We start from the raw sequence: 18,389 nt of genomic DNA, 5'->3' as shown, positions 1-18,389 counted from the left end.
ACACATTGCCTTAGCTCTATTAATTTCTTATGTGATTTGATTTGGGTGTGCCAGACTAATCAATTTTTTTTTCTTCTCTTCAATTTCTTATAAATTTAATAATCGCTGATTGTTAAATGTTAACACATAATAAATATTTTATAATCAAATCTATTGCATTTATGGCATAGTCTTATTGGGCGTTGGGTCTCATATATGTTTTCGGATGCAACTTACAAGTTTTAGAGAAAAGAGAGAATCAACATGTCAAAGTGGACGAATTTTGAGTTTCAGGAAATAAGACGAATGTTGAGTTACAGTGAACAAAGTGATATCAAAAATCAAAATGGAGTTTTAGACTAACTCCAACCCTGGGCTAAAAGCTAAAATTTTAGCCCAAAATTGCCCCCAAACACCTGAATGATTTATTTTGAAAAACATGTTCATTTGAGCAACATCATATGACATGCAATTAACAATTAAAGGCGGAATCATGCTTGCATGTACTCAAAACAAAACATTACCATGAAATTCAAAGCCTAGTAGATTGGTGAACCAATAATCAACTCAAAACAAAGTGAGTTGAAATTATTACCTTTGTAGATTCCTCTTTGCATAAGCAAAGGCTAATCACCCAAAGAGATAGGGCCTTCATTCCTTGCTTCTTAGATCCATGGATTTGGATGGAAAATTAGGTTTCTCCAAGTTCCCAAAATAGGGAACCTCTAAGTCTCTTCACCAAGGTTTGATTGTAGAAGAAATGAGTGACCTTGGAGTAGTAGGATTGCTAGATGTACCCTCCAAGGTGTTGGCCTCTTTAGAGAGAAAATGGAGAGACAATTCTCACCAATTTTCCCCCAAAATAAACCCTTAATCACTTAATGAATATTTGGCTATAAAATCATTTATATAGTCACTTCTTTAAGTGACCTAAACAACCAAAACCCTAATTCATTTCATCATGGCCGGCCATTTAGGGGATTTTGGGCTTTTGGGCTTTAATGAATCTTCATTCATTAAATTGTCATACAACTTAAGTTAATGGGCTTGACGTTCGAAGCCCATTGGGCCTTAAGGTCCAAAACTATCCCGAAGTCTTTAACGAACTTATTCGTTTGATTAATTAACATATTAATTAATCCTTGCCATAAATAAATGATTAAACCATTTAATCATTCTTACTCATTTCCGTTTAATCTCCAATCTCTACCTTTTACGGTGTGCGATCCATTAGGTTCCTTTTAGCGAGGTAGTGGGCGATTAAAACCATTTTACATCGATTGTGAATTGAAACTATTTTCAATTCTCCCTTTAGTGATTACACACGTTTAGGGCTTCCACAAACCATGAGTGACACCTAGCAGCATATCATGGTTACCCAAGCTAATCAGAAGAGGTGGAGAACCTATTCAGTTCGGGATTACAAATGCAATACGGTCCTTCTCTAATCTAATACTCTTGACCACATTGTTTGGTATGATAGTTTATTTACTCATGTCTACTATCCAATGTAAATCGTTTGCTTATATGATTTCCTTGAATGTGATTTGGAACGCATTCCCTAATCTCATTCATACTCTGGCCAGAGATTCCAAATCATATCATAGAGTATTCTCCCTCAACTGTTTGAAGGTTAGAGATCCCTTGTTGCGCATTCACTTGTCTCCATAGCTAAGTGGCTTAACCCCAACGATGCCGTGGACACCCCGAGGGGGTGACTTTGACATAATCAAAGATCAAGGACTTAACCACAAGACAACTGTGATGCCTCAGGTCAAAGGACTACTTTGCATTATCCCAACCATGAGTTCTTATGTGACATGGAATATGAGAACTCTTCGTTGATCACGTTCAGTGTACTCATTCTCTATTGAGCACCTACGTACTTGTCTTGATGTCACACACACCAATGACTTGAGACTAATCACTCTCCCTGAGAGAAGACATAGTACGTACCGATCTTTACGGACTGTCAATGCCCAATTGACAATCCTATGATCAGGAACATTTAGGATGTGTCTACGAAAGAATGGTCTCATGAATCTAACTTCATTAGATTACATTCTCCCAATCACATATTCCTTGGACTTTATCGTTTAAGCATATAACATTTATATGAGACGGCTCAAACAATAATCTTTGCCCTTTATATGTAAAACTAGATTAGTTTAACATGTGAAATGTCCGTAAAGTATCATCATATGATTGGCTTTAGGGCACATTTCCAACAATCTCCCACTTGCACTAGAGCCAATCAGCTTGATCATCAGTGATGATACCTCTTATGTAGTCATTTCATAAATGGCTGAGTAGTAGGCCTAGACAATGGATATCTATATGTTATCCATAGAAGCAACCTTGAGAATAACGACGTCACCATTATACATGATTCTCAATCATGTGGTTCAGTCTCTCATTTGTGTTTGGACCTTGATGAGACCTTGATTCCCAGGCTTGAGCTATCGCCCCATTAGTGTCATACACTTTCTGGTTGGAACCGAATAGAGAGTTCATAAATGAACTTTCCTATCCAAACAACATTGTTGTAAACTTCTATATGGCAATATATCTTGCATTCATAATGGAACACACTAAAGTCATTACTTTAATGTTTCCATCCAAATATCTCTTTAGTCATAATAAAGAGATATCTGTTTATCTCTTCATTCACAATGAAAAAACATCTAATGATGGATTAGATTCATAATCTAATACATTTACGCTTCCATTACGTTACTCTAATTCTTCCTCGACCTTTGAGGAATTTATCCTTTAGTATTTCTTAAGGACTCACTTGACAGTTGCCATGGTTCTGATCCTGGGCTTGCACTGATATCGTCTTGTACCGTTCTAGGTACAACTCATATCAATGTTTTTCATACAATATGAAATACATAAATCACCTTTCTGCGTATGCATAAAGGATTCAATTTACACATTATTTCTTTGGGAGTCAAAGGGTACATTCCCTTTGAGAAGGGCAACTTGCTAGTCTCACTAGAATCGTCCTTCTTATTGAAGTTTATCATCATATGAGAAACTTCCTAGCATCCATTGTCTATTATTAGGGATTGATATAATCCAATTATATCATGAAATATATCATTATAGATTTCCATCCCATGTATTTAGACTATATCTCCCATATACATTCTATCTTCATATAATGTATTAAAGTCATAACTTTAACGAAGAAGTATTCTTTTCATTTCCAAAATTAATATATCATATATACTTAAATTTTAGGAACATGATTAACTCCCACTAATCTTTTGTAAAACTCGTAAACAAAAGATTCATTTACATCTTGATGAGAAATCAAACGATTTGATCCTTTTTCCTCATAAAATGCAAATAGCTCCCACTAACTTGCTAAGATCCATGATGGATGGATCTCTACAACTTACATGTCTTGTGATTTATAGTTTTGGACATATATTATCAAGACTATCTTAATAATGGTTTCGGAAACCCATATTATGTCAAAACATTGAATCACCATTTTAGTTGTAGCTAGCAATCTTCGAATTAATTGAAACCAAGCCTATCTCAAAGATGGTTTCTTCAAAGTCAACCATTCTCTTTGATTGTAGTTACCTTAAGCTACCAATTAGCTATGAAGGTTTCATTATTTCGAGTCAAATGGTACTTTACCATTTCCTTGAGTATATATCGTATATGCACTCAATGTAGTCATAAGGATTTTCATTCTTATCGACTACCTTGGAGCTTGTGGTATAGGAACTAGGTTGTTATATTTGTTGATTACTATCTTGTCTCTCAAAGAACCCATTCTTTGAGTTCTATCTCTCGTTCATTTGCTTTTAGGCAAATCACATTGTAGAATTACAATGAACTACCCAACAAAACAACATTTGTTAGTTGGTTTATAGAAGCGATATCCAAAAGTTATTTTAAGGATATCCTACAAGATTGTTATCAAACAAATATTGCTTATTAGCACACAACCCCAAATCTTTAACATGCTTAAGATTTGTCTTTCTTTTCCAACTACATCTTATGGAGTCATGAAAATATTGGAAGATCTTCTCATTGACAATCATATTGTTTTAGAAGTATATATCCTATATATGGGTAATAGATAACATTTAACGAACTAAATCTTATTCAAGTTCGTTCTTCTCCTAATGGAGAAATACATTATCTTATGATGCTATTTTCCTTGATATCTTTCAAGGAAACTTATCTAAAGTGTTACCTTTCCTTGGATCAAATCTAAGGAGGTAAATACTTTAGATGTCTTACTCATCAACTTACATTACTTGAATTCTTTGAAACATTTTACAAAGTATTCGTACTTGTGTTTATTCAAAATAAACTATAGTCCAACCGAGAGTGATCTTCGGTGAATGTTATTCAACATGAGTAATATTATGTTTGTGGACAAGTGCCACTAACATTTAAGTGAATTAATCTCAACAACTTTGTGATTCTTTCTTCTTTCCAAAAGAATAAAGATTCGAACATTTCGCCTCCATACAATTTTAACAAGAGGGTATAGGATCCGGATCTAACGATCCAAAGCGTCCATCTATGACCAACTCGTAATTTATGTTTTTAGAGGTATCACAACTTTAGTTGGGATTAGTCACTACCTTGCAACCTTTTGGGTTTTAAGCATCATTATTTTCTAAACAGTTAACACTACCATATTATCTCTACTATAGAGACAATTAATTAGATTACCATAATCCAATCATTGATTAATAAAGAACATTGTTTTGTCAAACAAAACATTTATCCATTTCACATAGTGACGGAATTTAGTTCCTTAAAATTGGAATATAAAGACAATCTATGTTTTTCCAATTTCTTTGGTAGTTCATATGAGGAAGTAAGTACCATCTACTTTCGCAGAGATCTACATTTGATTCACGTTTCCGAATGTGAAGCACCTTTTCTTCACTCATATATCTTCTACTTCTTATTAGTCACTCTTTTACAACGATTGTAAAACATAGTTACTAATACAGAATCAAGCATTCAAGTAGAAGAACCAACTGTTTTGAACTTTTCAAGAACATTTTTCAACACCTTCGAAAGGTGTGTTCTTGACACTTGCAAGACATTTCTTGCAAATACCCCTTCCAATGTCCATCCTTTCATAAAGAAAGTTTGTTCCCTTGGAGTTATTTATCTTCTTTATTTGACTTTCACCTTTGACTACATTAGTCATGGTCCCTAAACTCCCACTATCTCTCTTGAAACCTTTTTCAATTGTGTTATACACATCAAACAATTTTGGAGAGCATGTGGTTTATTGTTCACTACATAGTTTACAATAAACTTAGTGAACCATTAGGATAGGGACACAAAGGTGAAGTCCTTGCCTAGTTTCCGTCTCGTTAAGTGGTTTATCACTTCAACATTCTATGATTCAAAATCATCATAAGTCCATGTTAATGGACTATTTTTGTCAACCAACCATTATGTTCTAAACATAATTACAAACCTTAAAGAGTTGTACAAGGCAACTCTTATTTCTTCACACAACAAATTGTAAGTGAAGAAACATGGCACATAAAGTGTTCATGCCTTTGTGCTTTCTTCTCAAGTTCTTTGTTCATTTAACAAAGAAACAAGCACTAGTGTTTGCATTGACTAAGGGTTGTTCAAAGCAACTATTATTTCTTCATACAACGATTTGTAAGTGAAAAAATAATAACACTAAAAGTGTCCTTGTCATTTTGCTAATCTTCGTAAGTTCCTTTGTTCATTTAACAAAGGATTAAGCATTGGTTGTTTGTGTTGTCCTCTTCATGATAGACCTTTTCTAACATATTCTTCTAATGATACATTATCAATAGTAAGATTGTGAGGATGAGACTACTTAGATACATATGCAATCCTTTTAAGACATTCTTTGGGATTGTGGTACCTAAGTCCTGAAACTAAAACATTCGGTTTTGTCAAGTGTTGGATAGCGTTTGCAAATATATTGGTAAACAAATACATAACGAATATAAATTGATTGATTTTAAGCCATTTGATTCGGGTCTTTAAATCAAATAGCACCACCCACTATTTTTGGCAAATTCCATATCCCTCATTGGAATTCGAGAGTTTTGGATGAAACTCTTAGTAGGTTATGGGAGGCTCACTATTACCAAGCCCACCTCAGAAGAACTCCATATTGGCTAGCAACAATAATAATGAGAGAGTACGCTTACTCATTTGCAACCTATGCAAGTACCCATCTCGTTTGGCCTCTAGAGAATGATGCCTCAGAAGAACTCCATATTGGCACCATTGCACTTAGTTAAGTCATTCCCACCATGCTAGTTCAAGTAGGGGTTCAAGAATGGCCTCAGAAGAACTCCATATTGGCCACACTCGTTGCCTACCTTTCACTTCATCATATGTTTATAGGCTTATCCTGAATGTAAGCACATACTTTGCAACCCCAGAACTGGACGAATACGGTGTATGAGTCACAAACGATTGAAGCCTACCACGGTGGAAGGCCACGAAAGAGTGTTCAAAGCACTCTCCGCTTATCAACTTAATAATGGTTTGGTTGAGGGTTTTAGGTCTCATCACATATCAATATACATTTTAATCTCTATTAAAACAATTTTGGTCCTATTACAACTATTGGTCCATATGATTGTTTTAGTTGTACATAATACTCCCATTATGCCTTTAAAACGGTTTTTAAAGCAAGAGTATATGTTACTACTAACATAAGGTTTGCATTCATTTGATGGACTATATAGTTGCCTTAGGGCCTTAGGATGACTATGAACCTTTGTTTAGATTCAACACGAGCCTTGTGTTGAATCTCGGTCTAGGGATGGAGATTGATTTTAGTTACGCGTTTAATCACATTAAGGCGTGTTGTCTTAGGGGCGTTGGACCCAATTACTTCATTTTCATGCATATCATATAAAGCAAGAAAGAAATACTTCAAAGTAAAGGATGAGCTTATGCTCATTACAACATTTGCATAAAACAAATTACCTTAAAGTAAAGAAGGACTTATGCCCTTTTACAACATTTGATCAAATCAAATTACAACCAAAATCTAATCTACACATTCCCATGGTTCAAACAAATTTGAAACGCCTTTCACATAGCTCAATTATATTAGGCTTAGGTTCATAATCTTCCTTTAATTAATTAACGCTTTAACTAATTAATTGAATGCAACATTTTCATTTGGTTTTTGTATCCATAAAATTGATTTAAGTGGAGCTAAACAAAATGAAAATCCAATTCTCATTTAAAGAGACAAAACAATTTTGTTCTCATCCTATTTGGGCCATCATGCAATAACCACAACTTTTTGGGCCATATTGCGAAAACATAAACTTTTGGGGTCACTTTGTAAAAACACAAAAGTCACTACTTCATGTAAATACAACTAGAACCCAAAATTTAAATAAATTCAAAACTTCATTAAAGGAGCAAAACAATTTGTCCTTTAGCGTTTTTAGGCCTTAACGTCAAAACGTAAACTTTCGGGTCAAAGTACAAATACACAAAAGTATCAAAACTTTATGTAACTGCATAAAAGCCCCAAAAATACCCTATTTTATTAGGGTGGCCGGTTTTTAGGGATAAAAAGGAGTGGTGGGTGTTTTGATTTATTAGTTTTGTCAAAAAACAATCAAGTAGTGCTTTCACCTTTCATAAAAATAATATATGTTTTGATGATTGATATTTCTTTCATCATTTATACAAATATTTAACACTTTAAATACTTTCATAAAAAATAATATATGTTTTGATGATTGATGTTTCCATCATCATTTATACAAATATTTAACACTTTAAATACATGATAAATCATTTGAAAAACATATATCATAAACTTTATGAAATAAATCAAAACTTTGAATCAAAACACAAACCTTTGTGTTCTTGGCAAGAACATCAAGAACATATGAAGAACATCCATGAAAACCCATAAGAGCTCCATGAATGTTTTCATGCAATAAAACTCAAATTTTTATCATTCAAAATGAGGCTAACATCCTAGGGTACTTAGGGGTTCCAAAAGTCACCTTAAAACATTTTTAACAAGACAAACATGAACCCAAAAAATCACCCTTTGGATTTGGCCGAAAATCCCTAAAATCATGGCACCAAATTTTAGCTCCAATATTCATCCTCATATGAACTACATCTACAACATTTGAGATGGCAAATTTTCAAACAAAATTTACATTCAAAGAAGCAAGAATAAAGCTTGTAACAATTACAACTTTTAAATCATAAACTTATGAACTACAAAACCCAAAAGGATTCACCAACTACTAGACCTAGGCTCTGATACCACTTGAAGGATTTATTTTGAAAAACATGTTCATTTGAGCAACATCATATGGCATGCAATTAACAATTAAAGGCGGAATCATGCTTGCATGTACTCAAAAACAAAACATTACCATGAAATTCAAAGCCTAGTAGATTGGTGAACCAATAATCAACTCAAAACAAAGTGAGTTGAAATTATTACCTTTGTAGATTCCTCTTTGCATAAGCAAATGCTAATCACCCAAAGAGATAGGGCATTCATTCCTTGCTTCTTAGATCCATGGATTTGGATGGAAAATTAGGTTTCTCCAAGTTCCCAAAATAGGGAACCTCTAAGTCTCTTCACCAAGGTTTGATTGTAGAAGAAATGAGTGACCTTGGAGTAGTAGGATTGCTAGATGTACCCTCCAAGGTGTTGGCCTCTTTAGAGAGAAAATGGAGAGACAATTCTCACCAATTTTCCCCCAAAATAAACCCTTAATCACTTAATGAATATTTGGCTATAAAATCATTTATATAGTCACTTCTTTAAGTGACCTAAACAACCAAAACCCTAATTCATTTCATCATGGCCGGCCATTTAGGGGATTTTGGGCTTTTGGGCTTTAATGAATCTTCATTCATTAAATTGTCATACAACTTAAGTTAATGGGCTTGACGTTCGAAGCCCATTGGGCCTTAAGGTCCAAAACTATCCCGAAGTCTTTAACGAACTTATTCGTTTGATTAATTAACATATTAATTAATCCTTGCCATAAATAAATGATTAAACCATTTAATCATTCTTACTCATTTCCGTTTAATCTCCAATCTCTACCTTTTACGGTGTGCGATCCATTAGGTTCCTTTTAGCGAGGTAGTGGGCGATTAAAACCATTTTACATCGATTGTGAATTGAAACTATTTTCAATTCTCCCTTTAGTGATTACACACGTTTAGGGCTTCCACAAACCATGAGTGACACCTAGCAGCATATCATGGTTACCCAAGCTAATCAGAAGAGGTGGAGAACCTATTCAGTTCGGGATTACAAATGCAATACGGTCATTCTCTAATCTAATACTCTTGACCACATTGTTTGGTATGATAGTTTATTTACTCATGTCTACTATCCAATGTAAATCGTTTGCTTATATGATTTCCTTGAATGTGATTTGGAACGCATTCCCTAATCTCATTCATACTCTGGCCAGAGATTCCAAATCATATCATAGAGTATTCTCCCTCAACTGTTTGAAGGTTAGAGATCCCTTGTTGCGCATTCACTTGTCTCCATAGCTAAGTGGCTTAACCCCAACGATGCCGTGGACACCCCGAGGGGGTGACTTTGACATAATCAAAGATCAAGGACTTAACCACAAGACAACTGTGATGCCTCAGGTCAAAGGACTACTTTGCATTATCCCAACCATGAGTTCTTATGTGACATGGAATATGAGAACTCTTCGTTGATCACGTTCAGTGTACTCATTCTCTATTGAGCACCTACGTACTTGTCTTGATGTCACACACACCAATGACTTGAGACTAATCACTCTCCCTGAGAGAAGACATAGTACGTACCGATCTTTACGGACTGTCAATGCCCAATTGACAATCCTATGATCAGGAACATTTAGGATGTGTCTACGAAAGAATGGTCTCATGAATCTAACTTCATTAGATTACATTCTCCCAATCACATATTCCTTGGACTTTATCGTTTAAGCATATAACATTTATATGAGACGGCTCAAACAATAATCTTTGCCCTTTATATGTAAAACTAGATTAGTTTAACATGTGAAATGTCCGTAAAGTATCATCATATGATTGGCTTTAGGGCACATTTCCAACAACACCCCCCAACCCAAGCTAAAATATTGGGCTAAAAGGGGAATGCTAAAATTGGGCCAAATTCCCCCCCCCAGCCGCGTGGACTCGCCCAGTTTTGGGCCACTCTCGGCCCGTGGACTCGCGCACGTGCCCCACGCCCCCAACTTGCAACCGAAGCCCGACAGGAAGGGGCCCAGTTTCAGGCCTTGTCGGCCACTCATCCGAGCCCAACGACTCTTTTCAAAATCAGACGGGCAGCATTTAAGGACCGTTGGTTGATCCAACGGTCCAGATTCAAACTTTATTTTTTAAAAATATGTTATTCTAAAATACATTGAATCCAACGGTTGAGATTGAATATACTCAAATCTAACGGTAAAAAAAAGATCTAACGGCCCAAATTTAAATCCAACGGCTAAAATAATTAAATAAATTTATTTAACACGTTCATATTGCATAAACGAGTTTACAATTTCAGCTTCGGCGTTGATTAATTCTAAATCCTCAATGTCAAGCCTTGCTTGGTATTGTGACATCTCCATTGCCCTGCTACACCTGCTTCTATCACCCATTGATGAGATATTGAGAATTTTTAGGAAACAAAAACTCTTTGAAAGTTGAAAGATTGGTGAATATAGAGAATGATTGAAGGTTGAAAGATTGTGTGATCAACTAATATTGGACCTATGATTATATAGATGATGATTGATGAACGGTTGGTGAAAGTTGAAAAATTTGTGTTGAACGGTTAGTGAAAGTTGAAAGTTTGCTGTTAAACGGTTGGTGAAAGTTGAAAGTTTGGAGTTGAACGGTTGGTGAAAGTTTAAAGGTTGGTGAAAGTAGCTTGCTTTGTGAAAAATTTAATGATTTTTCAATATTTATCGGAATTTAAATTTTTTTAGATTAAAATGTTCATAAAATTAATTTACAATAATCTACATATTTTTTTTTTTTTTAAATTTTGATTTCAGAAAAAAAATTTGCCTAAGTTCATTTTTTAATAATTCCGGGCTAAAATTTTAGGCTAGAAGGGTTGGAGCAGAAAATATATTTTTGGGCTAAAAACCAAATTTTTCGGGCTAAAAAATTTGGCTTTTAGCCCAAGGGTTGGAGATTATTTTCCATTCACTTTTATTGGAATTTTAACGACGTACTTACCCATCTAGAAAAAGACTTTCTAGTTTTCTGGAGATATGGGTTGAATAATTTGGGGATTTTTGGTTTTTCAAGAAGCTATTTGTTTGCATTTGAAACTGAGTTGGAAGAAATTGATCGATGCGAAGTTATAATCTGAATCAAGCAGGAGAAGCACCAAACCGCTTCATCCATCTTTCAGAAAATAGAACTTGAGAAAAAGGAAAAAAAAAAAAAAAAAAAGACACTCCCGAATCCTTGAACCAATTGTCTGGAAACCAAGAAAGTTAAAAGGAGCAAAATCTCATATCATTGAAACTACTTCTAGATTGCTCACAAAAGACCTTTAATGAATCAAGGACAACACTGAGGTTCGATTGAAGCTTTGAGTTTGGTTCAGTGAGCACCTCCTTCGAGAGGTAAAGAAATAAAAAAGTAAATGGTTAACTGATAGCCGCACAATCTCATAAAAGAGATCCAACTACTGCATGTGTTTTTTTTTTTAATTTAATTTAATTTTTTTTATATAAAATGGGAGTTACTTTGCTTTAAAGGTCTGTAGATTAATGGTTGTTTTAGTAATAGTAGTGAGCGGATAATAACGTTTCAATTTTTTATGTTTTTTTTAGTGGATGAGATTAAGGGATTTGGATCTCTCTTGAGCTTAAGAAGAGGATCCTTCTAACCAAGACACGTGGACTATTGAATTTTCATTTAACGGTTACAAACAGGAAATCCTTTTAAATTTATAATAATTATAGTTATTGGATGAAAATTCAACGGTTCATGTGTCTTGGTGAGGAGGATCTCTCCTTGGGCTTAGAAGAGGAAGCTTCACACACACACCTATAAAAGCTTGAAGGTTTCCATAAATTTATTAGGGAACTTTAACGAAAAACTCCTAATATTATTTATTTTAACGAAAAACCATATTTTTACTATAAAAAGTCAATCTTGGTACTATTCACTTACAACACCTTTATGTCATTTTCGTTAAAACTCAAAATTCTTAAGTCATTTTCATTAGCTTTCTTTATTTATTAAGGATGGAAGCTTCACACACTTAGTCCATCTCTAACCGAGGGCTGGCCAGATGGCTCGTTTTAGCCCTCTGGCCCTCCAAGATTCTCCAAGATATTAATATTTTAATAAACAGTACATGACCATATTTGCCTCCGTCTCCAACCGAGGGCCAAAGGGCCATAGGGCCAAACATAATTTATTATTTAAAAACTACAACTAAAATGTTGTTTAAGTTTCATGTTGTATAATTTTTATGTTGGTTAATGTTATTTAATGTTGTTTCATATTGTTTAATGTTGTTTCATGTTACTTAATTTAATTTAATGTTGTATAATGACTTAGGAAGTTATATGAAAAAAATAGAATTTAAAAAAAATATGAAACAAATTTTGTCAAATAGAAGTTATCGGAAAAAAAATGGAATTTAAAAAAAATATGAAACAAATTTTGTGAAATAGAAGTTATAGGAAAAAAATGGAATTTAAAAAACAATATGAAATAAATTTTGTCAAATAGAAGTTATAGGAAAAAAAATGGAATTTAAAAAAAATATGAAATAAATTTTGTGAAATAAAAGTTATAGGAACAAAAAATATGAAACAAATTTTGTGAAATAGAAGTTATAGGGAAAAATGGAATTTAAAAAAAATATGAAACAAATTTTGTGAAATAGAAGTTATAGGAAAAAAAATGGAATTTAAAAAAAAAAATATGAACCAAATTTTGTGAAATAGAAGTTATAGGAAAAAATAGAAGTTATATGAAAATTTTTGTAAATAAAAATAATAAAAATAATAATAATAATAATGTAAAAAAAAATCAAATCAAATGCAACGGCTAGTAGCCGTTTCATTATTCCTGTCGGTCAAAACTATAAAAAAAAAATAGCCAGCCAACCAGCCCTTTGGCCCTTTGGCCCTTTGAAATTCTGTAGGGCCCTCCCAGATTCTCTAGCCCTCTGGCCTAGCCCTCGGTTGAAGACGATTTTAGGGCTATTTTCGGCCCTCTGAACCTCTAGACCCTTCGGTTGGAGATAGCCTTATAAGGCTTGAAACTTCACACATTTATTAAGGTTGGGACCTTCAAACATTACGAGGGTCTCAAAGCTTCGCACACCTTCGCCAATTACTAAGCTCAATAAAGCCTGATGCATTGGGGCTCAGGCTATGCAGGACAAAACCTATTTATATGGTTTCTCCTACATTTTGGGTCACTCAAGGTATATATGCAAATGAAAAAGCTTCAACCACAAGCGTCAATAAAAAGCTTGTAGCTTTAAGAATTATCCTTCAGCAACTCAGGAAGATTATGACATCCACTTCGGCAACCCTTCTCGATTGAAAACTTTGGAGACTCCCATTATATGCTTCTACAATTAGGCACTCAAAAGCTTAGTGATTACTTAGTGACTTGTATTTTACAAGTTACCAACCGAAAAGCTTTTCTCACTCAAGAACTTGAGGGAGTACTATTTGTACCATGCTTTCCCAATTCCAAAACTAATGAGCACCGGTCAACTAAATATTCTTAAAGACCTACTAAAAATTTTGTGCTAGACAACCCATGCCGAAGCACATGCTTTATGGGGCAACTGTTTGAGGGAATAGACTTGATATGGTAAAACCACATGCAGTACAAGGTTTATCTGTTGTCCTAGCAGCACTGAATTTAGAAATTAGAATAATGTGATAGACTGGCAGTTATTGGATTTGGGGGTGGACTCACCTGTCCAGTCATACTCACAAAAATCAGGATCTCTCAATATTGGATCCACTTTATTTGAGCATAATAGACAGATAACGAGGAGATAACGATATGTGATTACAAATTATACTGGTTATATGTAATTCTGATTCTACATTTCTTACATATCAGAGCACGATTGTTCGAAAAAATGTGAAGACAAAATAAAGCATGCTAATTAGGATTTTCATTCTTAATTACTGCTCGTACTCAGAGACATGAATTACAGTTGGAATATTCTACTCTTTAGCAACCAATTCTTTAAAATGCAAAGCGAACCCTGGATTATTTTTCAATCACCAATTTTACATCAACTAAGGAATTGCATGCTTAATGTTATAAAGCAGCCTTACATGATCAAACCCTAGCTTGGAATTAATTTCTTAAACTGCCCTGACCGAATATTTATTTTACAAACGTATATTTGCGTCAGGGTAGCTTCAAGACCCTCCTTCGGTAGCTTCAGTCATTAGTTGCCTAATGTTTTCTTTCCTTCGCTTACCAGACTCCTTAGATGGGCTCGAATTTATCAAGCTGTCCACGATTTTGAACCACTGGCTTGAGGGGTCGCACGAACTATCTCCGCTTAAGCATTTGCAGGCATTTGTGACAATGATACTCTGGTCGCCTACATCCAGGCAAACTTCAGTACCATCCGTGGTCTTAGATTGGAGGTGCATCTGGGAATCCGAAATCGTATCCCATTGCAAATTCGGTTCTGTGCACGATCCCAATACTGCTGGCTTATTAAGTTGATCAGCTTGTATGCACAAAATAATTCCTCTCAGCATTAGGACCTTCGTGGATGAATAGATCCAGCCTTGAGTCTCAGAGCATGGACCTAACGACAGAGGGCCAACGGTTCCAGAATTTAGGAGGCACTGGCCTGTGGCTGGATGGAATATGATTTTATGCAACGTGGGTATATATAAACCTGACCCTGCAAACAGCACAAGTACATTAATCTTAAGTCTGCAAATTTGAACAGACATGGGTGTGGCTAGACCGGATGTGGTCCCCCTATGAACCCGAGTTCGAATTTCCATCCCTACAATTTATTTTAGTTTAAAATAACTTATAGCTTGTGTCAGTCGCCAATGAGTGCGTGCATGGGGATTTTTGAGTAAAACATCACTAGCATATTCATGTCTGGGCGGCTGACCTTGAACAATCGAACCAAGAAATCGAACATACACTATACCTTTGATAGAAGTTTGGAGGATAGATATTCTTTCAGTTAGGCTTGGGTTCCTGAAACTACTCCAATCCGAGTTCAACATTCCAAAATACTCTTCCACATCCTTCACCCCTTCCTTGATATAATAACTCCCAGCCAGGCTCCACAGAGCAAAATCCACATCAAGTTCAAAAGCAGCAGCCATGAAGCAGTTTAAGTACCTGTTGTCATTTACATTGGTGCCCCTCAGGTCCACACCAAACTCGCTCACAAACAATGGAAGTCCTCTGTCAAGCAAAAAACCTGACCTTCCCTTCACGTTATTGTACACTTGGCCACACACTTGGTTGAGGTTGCCGATCTCCCACGCATGCCCATCTGTAAATCCATACCAGTGCATCTCATATACCGTTTTGCCATAAAATGTGAGGTTCACTGGTCGATCCGCAAGGAAAGACAAGTCTGTGTCAAAATTCAGGCCAGAGAGAATGACAAGCACATCTGGGTTTGCCTTGTGCACTTCCTCAGCTCCCCTCTGCATGTACCTATACCATGCATAGTTCATAGGATTATAGTTAATTACCATTAATTCATTTAGTCAATGGTATATGCATAGAACAGAGAAATCATTGTGATGTACTTGGATATCGCCACTTGGGATAACAAATTCACTTATATTATAACACGTGAGTTTGCTTGAAATGAAATGCCGCACTTACATGTACCAATCCTCAACATTCTGTCTGGGACCTCGAAGCTCATTCCTCAAGCTCATGCCCACCACATTGCGCACGCCACGGAACAACGTGGCCATTCTAGTTAGGCCAACGATCCAATACTCAGGGTCGAAATACTCGTCGCCAAAGAAACCATTGCCGTCAATTTCGCTGCAACACCATCCAGGCTTGCTTAAGTGATTGTCCAGTATAACCATCACATTGTTTTCCCCAAGGGTAGAAACCACTGCCTACACATATGAACATAATAATCAGTTATTAACGATGCTTAAAATAATAAACCTATAAAAATAAATTGATTAGTAATATTGATTTCTAATAACATAGGGAATTGTTATTAGCATTCTAAAAATTTCATTCTACACTCCAAACTTTATATATTAGGAAAGCAAAACATATTTGTGAGGAATGTAGAATGAAGTTTTTGGAATACCAATAACATTTCCCATAACATATGGTTCATCAATGTTACAATAAGTTGATTAGTAATACCAAGTTGCAGTGTTAAAGGTTGGTGCACAATAATTTATTAATTTTGTAGGGAATTTAGATTTTAGCCCAATCAACACAACAATCTTTTAATTAAATCAATGTACCTTGCGGTTTCAATTTAGACATTTGCATTTATTATTGGAAACTATTATTAGCACTTTAAAAATTTAATTCCACACTCATCATAAGTGTATTTTTCTTAGAAAGTTTGGAGTGTCAAATTTGAATTTTGGAGTACTAATAACAATTCTCTTATTACTTTCTATGTCAAGTTTACCCTTTTAGTAATAATGGAAAGAATACAATGTTTCTTCATAATTATGTGTTTTTTCTCCAAAATTGATTTTGAATTTGTGTAGTTGTAGTACATATATATCCAATTGTTTCAAAAGGGAACAATTTTTTTTTGGTCCATTAAAATTAGGGAATCTTAAAGAAACACTATCAGTACTGTTCACTTTTAACGAAAATGATATTTTTACCTTGAAAAGTCACTCATGTTACTATTCACTTACACTTTTATTTTATCATTTGCATTAAAACAAAAGTTTTTGAAGACTTTTCGTTAGTTTTCCTTTAAAATTATCCAGAAAGTGATGGCCGAAGAATTTTTTATTTTTATTTTGTAAACTGTAAGGTCAATCCCACCCTACTATTTTCATCATGAGAATTGACTGTGAATATGTTAATAAAAATAAAAATGCACAATGTTATGAAGCCGAACCCTGACGGTTAAAAATTCATAAAAATCAAGTTAAAATCATTTTTTAGAAAAACCTATAACAAGATAAACTTTATAACTTACTTTTCTAGTAGAAAATTTTATATCATTTGTTTCTATTGTGTTTCTAACCATTTTTAACTTTAGGGACAAATAGGGAATGCAAAGAAAAACGTTTATTTCTATTAATGCCAGGTTATCCTCGATGGCATGCATGGTAGTCAAAATTCGGTTTGACCTTAAACTTGCTTGAAGGATTGAGTTTGGTTAAAACCCTAAAGAAATAATGTATTTTTTTTTCTGTTTGTTTCCTGTGAAAATTAGACTCGTACCTGCAGAGCTCTTATAAGGGAGAGATTGACGAGGCCAGGATTGTTGTCCTGGATACCGGAAATGTAATCGTCCAGTCCGAGGCTCTGAAACGACTGCCGAACAGTGACAGCTGCCAGCATCCAATTGGTGGCCAAGAAAAGGGGCCACGTCAGCCTGACGCAGTTGAATCCCATTGATGTGATGAGCTTGGAGATTGCGTCCACCGGCTGCTTACTGAGACCTTCGGCGAAAGAGGTGTCCAGATGCGACGGCCAGTTCACGCAGGCCAGCTTCACACGCGTCCCATTCTCGTCGGCGATCCACCGCGAGTAGGTGTAGAGTGGGAGGGCTGAGACTGTGTTGAGAGAAAGGATAAAGAGAAAGGAGAAGAGTGAGATGATCGGCCTTGCCATGGCCGGGAAGATGGTTGAGAAGTTACGGGAGCTCTCACTCTTATATACTGTTGATTGATAGGCCAGTACATTCCATGCACTCCAAAATAAATACATTATGATGGATTCTATAAATTATTACAAGGTTATGAATGCGCCCAACGTTAATGTTTATATTCACCTCTTGTCAATAATGTATTATTATTTATTATTGTACAAACCAAGTTATTGTTAAATGATGATTAAGAAATTAAATAATTGTAATTATGAAAATTTGTATGGAAATATCTTACTCATCCACACAGGTTGGATATGTGCAACCACACATAGGGTGGATGAGAATATTATCTATACTTGAATTGAACATCTCGTGTCATAAAATTGACGATACAAATTGCAATCATCATTATTACCTTCTCTAGCAAACATGATTTTTAATATGGAAACACTACAAAAGAACACCATTTTCAGACAAAATGATTTTGTCACCAAAAGTTTTGTCCGAAATAATTTTATCGGGCAAAAGTTGTAGCCGAAACTTTTGTCTGTTGAATTGTAGAAATCTTTCTAGCAAATATTTGTTG

General features: G+C 35.0%; 1 pseudogene; it reads right to left on the bottom strand.

The window, feature by feature from the left end:
• Positions 1 to 14,443: 14,443 nt before the first annotated feature.
• On the bottom strand, positions 14,444 to 17,826 carry LOC126606358 (glycosyl hydrolase 5 family protein-like; annotated as a pseudogene).
• Between the last annotated feature and the right edge of the window lie 563 nt (positions 17,827 to 18,389).

Source organism: Malus sylvestris, chromosome 16 (assembly GCF_916048215.2).
Source record: "Malus sylvestris chromosome 16, drMalSylv7.2, whole genome shotgun sequence".
Taxonomy (NCBI): domain Eukaryota; kingdom Viridiplantae; phylum Streptophyta; class Magnoliopsida; order Rosales; family Rosaceae; genus Malus; species Malus sylvestris.
Note: the sequence above shows the minus strand (reverse complement) of the source record. Positions and strands in the feature narration are given on the sequence as shown.